The sequence below is a fragment of the Rhineura floridana genome, chromosome 16 (assembly GCF_030035675.1).
Source record: "Rhineura floridana isolate rRhiFlo1 chromosome 16, rRhiFlo1.hap2, whole genome shotgun sequence".
In the NCBI taxonomy this organism is placed as follows: Eukaryota; Metazoa; Chordata; class Lepidosauria; order Squamata; family Rhineuridae; genus Rhineura; species Rhineura floridana.
In genome coordinates, this window is record NC_084495.1 from 37329253 (window position 1) to 37335707 (window position 6455).

The following is a 6455-nucleotide window of genomic DNA, read 5'->3' on the forward strand; positions in this document are numbered from 1 at the left end:
AGTGACCTTTTATTCTTTTTTTCCTTTGGGCTGGTTTGGGTGTGGGCTTCTTTATTGGTTCTCTAACACTTAACATTGGTAGGCATTTTACTGAGCCACATCAGAAACCCATGTAGACTAATTCACACCTTTTAGTTTCCTCACAGATAAATGTATGGTTCTATGAAGGTGTCTTTGTAAGTAACTGAAGTGCCCAGGCATTGAGTTGCGGCTGTGCGGTGAAGATTTAAGTGTCATTTTCCTTTTCCAAGACTGTTGCTTCAAGAAAGTAGACACGGTACTTTAAAAACACAGGTTAGGGTTACCCTGTCTCTGCTCTCCCTGCATTTTACAGAAAACATTGCCCTCTGGTGAACAAGCAGCTTGTTGCAAAGGCATGCATTAGTATTGCTAATGTGTTGGAGCTTGCTTTCAGACTTTGCCCTTGCTTCAACTGGCAGTAAAGCTTCAACAGGAAGAGATTAAGAGAACTGCTGAGCACCAACCCTCAATGTAGACATAGTAAATTAGGGTGCAATCCACATCTCATTGCAGCCAAACATGCATTGGGTGTGCTAGAGAGATTAAAAATCAGTGCCCCAAATAATTGCTTGCTTAAGTTTAAAGCAAAATGGCTCCTCCAATCAGCAACTCCACATCACCACTCACTGGCTTTGGGTCCCTGTTTTTCAGCCACTTTGTTTGAGCCATCGTGTCTTGTGAGCTGCTACCCTGCCGCTTCTCTCCCTTCACACAAGCAGCCTGACCTTAAACACTGTGAGTTTCTTCAGAGGACTCTCCTTTGCACCTTGTCTCAGGGCTCCTGTGCTCTTTTACTCAAGTCTCCTTCCCATGGCTCTCCCCCCCCCCCATCATTATCTGTTCTCTATTTTCCCTTTGGACTTCCTTTTGCCACAATCCACAGCTTGACCCATGAAGCTGTTTGTGCCCTCAGGCCTGTGTCAAGATTAAATCCCAGCTCAACTGACATCTTTCCCTTCCTGTCGGACTGCAAAATATCCCTACGCTTTCACCTTAGCAGTTTGAAAGTTGTTGAACATTCTGTGCCCATCATAGCCGCTTAGTTAATCAGTGCTAAAGTGCTTCACATACCACAAACACAATTGTTAGTGCTGAAGGGACAAATGATATTTGGAATAGCTGCTTCTGCCTGCCTAGACCAAATTAAGTGCCCAGAGTATCCCTGTGCAGCATCCACTTTTGGCAAAGAAGCATAGGACGGGGTAGCTGGGTATAATTATATGATAGAGGGGTGGGGAGCGTAATACCACTGAGAGCAGAATGTTGGCCTCTACTCATGCCTCAGCCACAGTGTGTACCTTTTATTTTCATAGCATCTGTGTATAGAGACTTAAATAATCCTCTTTCACCCTGTGTTGCCTGCTATGCTAATACAAAGTGATCATCCTCTATTCCTTTGGAATTAAAATAAGGCAGACTTTAATTTTGGTAATAACAGTTCACCCACTTACCAGTGTTGAGCACTTCTTATGATTCCTTCAAATGATGGTTTTCCTGGGTTTACCTGGAATCTGAGGGGAGAGGGCTGTTGTGGTCATCTTCTGCTTTCAGGCTTCCCAGAGGCACCTGGTTGGCGGGATGAGAGCAGGATGCTGGACTAGATGGCCCATTGGCCTGATCCAGCAGGCTCTTCTTTGATTCACTTAGTAAGAACATAACAATGAGCTGCTTCTTTTGCTCAAGACAGTTGGGGCGGGGAGGGAGCTGGAAGGCATAAACAAAAAATACTTCCAACAGCAGGTTGCAGCCATGGAACTAATGCACCTTACCACAAGCTTTCCCCCCAGTAAATACACCTCAAGATAGCAAAAGGAAAAGGTCCAGTCAAGCATCCTAGCAAAAAACACAAGGCCTAAACCACACCTGATGGTTGCGGATTGCCCACAGCAGCGTTCTAGGTATTCTCCATCACAAGTTGCTTATATGGGTGTTGGCCCATCAAGATACAGACTTGGCACATCAGAGTACCCACCCCGGTCGCCTGTTGCTCAATTTTAGTTCTGCACAGGAATGGGTGAACTTGCATGTAAATTGCATTTGTACATGACAGAATGCCAGCAGCATGTTTATGACCAAACTCTGGTCTATAGGTGCAGAGCAATAAGGGGGGAAAGCCTTGTAGCACTTCAGACCACAAATGAGAGAATCACATCTTTGGTGCCATATTGTCTGAAACAAGAACACTCAGCAAATAAAAAAAAATAGCCCATGCAGCGGTTCAGCTTGGAACCTTTCTCCATGATGTTATTTTTTAAAACTTGCAAGTAAGAAACCAAACACAGCAACTTATACCATGGGAAATGTACACAAATATGATTCTGTCCGTCCCCTGTTCCCCCCCCCCCCCGGTAGTCTGAAGTGGTGCAGTCTACTGCTTCAGGATCCCATTCAGGGGCTGTCACCAAGTCAGTTTCTGCCCATTAGTAGCTACTTCCTATTTAGTCTAGCAGTGGCTGTAAATGGAAACGGACTGCCTTCAAGTCTATTCCGACTGATGGCGACCCTATGAATGGGGTTTTCATGGTAAGCGGTATTCAGAGAGGGGTTACCATTGCGTCCCTCCGAGGCTGAGAAGCAGTGACTGGCCCACGGTCACCCAGGGAGCTTCATGGCTGTGTGAGGATTCGAACCCTGGTCTCTCAGGTTGTAGTCCAACTCTCTAATCACTACGCCATGCTGGCTCTCAGCAGTGGCTGTAACTGGCCCCTAACCTGGGGAAAGGAATGGACAGATGGATGCATGATAACAATAGTTCAGATCAGGGCTAGTCCTGCCAGAGAGGCTGTTTGCCTAAGGAGGGTCCAAAGGTACTGACCAGATGCTGCTGCTGCTGAGGTGCAACAGCCTCTGGGGATTTTGGCCCTCTTAAGGTAGTGCCACGTTGTGCCTCAGACGGCAAGATGGCAGAAGGCAGCTGTATCCTGTTTGCGCATTAAAGCAGACACGGCAGTCATGGCAAGAAGCTGCTGCTTGTCTGCCCAATGAGCTCAGTCCCACTGGGGATTCCCAAGCCCACTGGGGCACCACCCACAGAGGAAGGATCAGAAAGTGGGTAGAGCCTCCCAGAAAGAGGGCAGGCATGCCAGCAGCCATTCCTTACAACAGTTAGTTGCCTGATCCAGCCTGCTGTGCAGGAGTGTATTCATCCAGGGTCTCGGGGGTCTTACACCCCTTACGTTTTGGGGAGCACAGTCCCTACATCTCCAGCATCCTATAAGTCAATCAGCATGAAAGGGGAGTGTTAGCCACTGAGAAGAGTCTTCTCACATGCTTCCTTGTCCTTTCCTGCTGATTGGAGCCAATCAGAGTGAAAGGAGGTGAGTCAGCCATTGAGAAGTCTCTTCTCAGCAGCTAACACTCCCCTTTCATGCTGATTGGCTCCTAGAGACACCTGTCCTTGTGGAAGAAGGCATTAACAAGGATCTAATTCTCAACCCAGCAGCAACAAAGGGGGGGGGGCACCGCTGTGACCAACATGAAGGGACCTTGTGCTTCTGGATTGGCCGCTATACTTCTGCAGCCCTGCTGGGGAGGCAGTGGCTGCTCTTACACGGGGCCTCAACCTCCTCTCGCTTGGCGGACGGCGAGCGAGAGTCGCCCCAGCTGCCTCCTCCGGATCCCTCGCCCTCCCCACCTCTGGCAGGGAAGCGGCGGGGAGGGTTGCGCAGGCCACGGCCGTCAGGAGAGTCCGCCGCAGGTATGGATGACTTGCCTGCCCTCTCTCTGGGCGGCGCTCCCTACCCGCTCCCCCGCTCTCGTCGGGATCGCAGTAGGCAGGGTTGGGTGCAGCGCCCAGTGAGCAGAGCCAGGGCTCCTCTCACCCAGCAGTGCGGTGCGGAGGGCTGGGCTCGCGGGCCCGATCCCCACCCGGCACCAGCCAGAGAAAGAGCCCGCGCAACAGGTGAGCAGGAGAAAGGGTAAGGCTGTTGCTCCTTGCGCTCCGCTGCCTTGCTTGGCTTGCCCTCTCCCGCTGGGCGCCGCGGGGGCGGGATCGGCTCCCCTGCGCTCCCCAAGGACACGCGGGACCCATTACGCCCCCTAAGCTGGAACTGCCTCTGATACACACCACACACCTGTGGCTCGGCCCGGCCCTCTCCAAAGGCCTGCGAGCGCTCAGAGCAAGGAGTGCCGCGTTAGCCGCAAACAAGGTGCTGAGTGTGGCGAATCAGTCCAACTGCTGCGCCTCGAGGACTGGCTCTGCTGGAGGGCTGCGCGGCTTTTCCGACCGGCGCTCTCTTCGGGTCGCCAGCCGCGCCACGCCGCCCACGCGGCACCCTCCCTCCCCTGGCTTCTTCCTGGGGCAAGGCAAGGGAAGAGGTGGAAAGGCGCCGAGGCGCAGCTCCTAAGCGCCTTTAGACGGAAAAGGTAACGCGGGCAACCTCGGACTTGGCGCAACAGCAGCGGCAGACGGAGGCGGGCAGGAGGTGCTCGCCGGGGGACAACCCGTCGTGCCAAGTGCTCCAAGAGCAGGGCATCGTCGCGCGGCGGGGCGAGGGCGCCAGGCGGGCACTTCAGCGCGGCTCTCCCGTGAAGGGGCTGGCGCGGCTGCCCATTCCGCGACAAGCACAGGCGGCAGGGCTCCTGGCCGCCTCACTGCGTGCCTCCCGGCGCAGAGAGGTCCAGGGAGACTCGCCCGCGGCAGAGAGAGCACGAGGCCGGCGGCTAGTGCCGCGAAGGGGCTGCTGGGCTGGCAGGTGCCTCCGCCGAACCAGCCCCTTGGAATCCATGGGGGGGGTCCACCGCTCCCCAAGAGCTCCCGCCCCTCGCGGCAGCGCCCAGGGCGGTTCAAGGGCCAAGCGCTCCCAAGAGAGGGAGCGGCGCAGTCTAGCCAACAAGGGGCGCTAGGAGCAGCTCTGGGGCACTTACCCGTTTACGCTCGCCCCGTCCACTTCGACGGACGCAGCTCTACGAAGCAAAAGCACCGCTCCAACCGGTGCTCCGTCTGGATAAACGGGAGGCGCGAGAGAGGCCGCGTTCCCCGCGTGGACGGGCGTCGGGTTAACCCCCGGCGAGCTTGCGAAGGCAGAGGGCGGGCTCCGTGTTACAGCGCAGGCCTTCCCGCAGAGGCTCTCAGGCACGGCTGGGAAAGACTGCTGGAGTCAGTAGCTGACAGTACAAAGCGCGCGAAAGGTCTGCCTGGGTAAAAGGAGCGTTTGCTGTGTCTAAGCACAGCTGTTGCTGTTGTAAAATTGTTTTTAGAAGACCAAGCTCTGCAAGCGCTAGATCAAAAGCCTGTATTTTACATTTGGGTGGTTTAGGCATAACATTCATCATGTTCATTACGTAAGGTTCATTACACACAAAGTAGGCACAGTTTAAAATGTCTATTTTAAAGTGTGTACTTAGTACCATGCGGGGGGGGGGCGAATCCAACTCTTCAGTAATTTCTGTTGGTAATTGCAGCATATACTTGATTATGTATGACTTCACTCCAGTTATGGTACCTGAAACAGACCAGAATGCTGGCAAAGGAGGATGGAACAGCACAGAAACTCAGTTGGCAGAGGGTGAGGGGAGAACAACAGGAAAGGCACCCAGATGTTCACATTTTAGCCTACCACCAATGTGGCTTGTAACATGTGCCAATTTCTAATCTCAATTTTTAGATTAGGGCTGCTATCCTAACCCCACCAACCTGGGAATAATGAATTCAATAGAATTTGCGTCTAAGTAGGCAAGGTTAAGATTGTGCTGTAAGTCAGTAAGATGAGTCCTGCTGGATCAGACCAGTTGATGTTGGACTACAATTCGCATCATCCCTGAGCAAATGGCCATGCTGCATGTGGCTAATGGAAGCTGCAGTTCCACAAGACCTGGAGGCCACCAGGCTAGAGAAGGCTGGGGTGGCATTATGACAGACATTCCTCTCTACTCCATCCATTTTCCTCCCTGTACTAAAGAGCACCCAATGCATAAGGTGTTCCTTGCAAAGGAAGGTGGTTCAGGTATGAAGCAAGGACTGGAGATCCAATTCAAACTGCATGCCTAGCACCTGATATTCTACTTGTAGTACTGTCTCTGCACTGAAGTCCATTAAAAAAAAAATCTGCCCTGATTTCTCCAACCAAGAAAACCACCTAATATATATATAAGAGAACCAGATAAACTTGGGTAGACATCACCACAGTCTGGTAGATGCCATCTTTCAAAACGGCTGCTACCAAATTTTAATTGCACCTATTTCAGCTCCTAGAACACGTCATTCTGGTGTCTAAATATATGGTTTTAGGTAAAAGGAATTCAATTATTTTAAACTCAAATCAATGTTAGATTTTACAGTAAACAGGTTTCATGTAATTTATTAAACAAAAATTGTCATAAGCATTGAACATAATTTTGCAAAAGGTTTATTATTACAATGAAATAGTAACGTACACAACATGAAGAATGTCAGTGTTATTCAAACAAAGGCATACATATGGCATATGTAAACA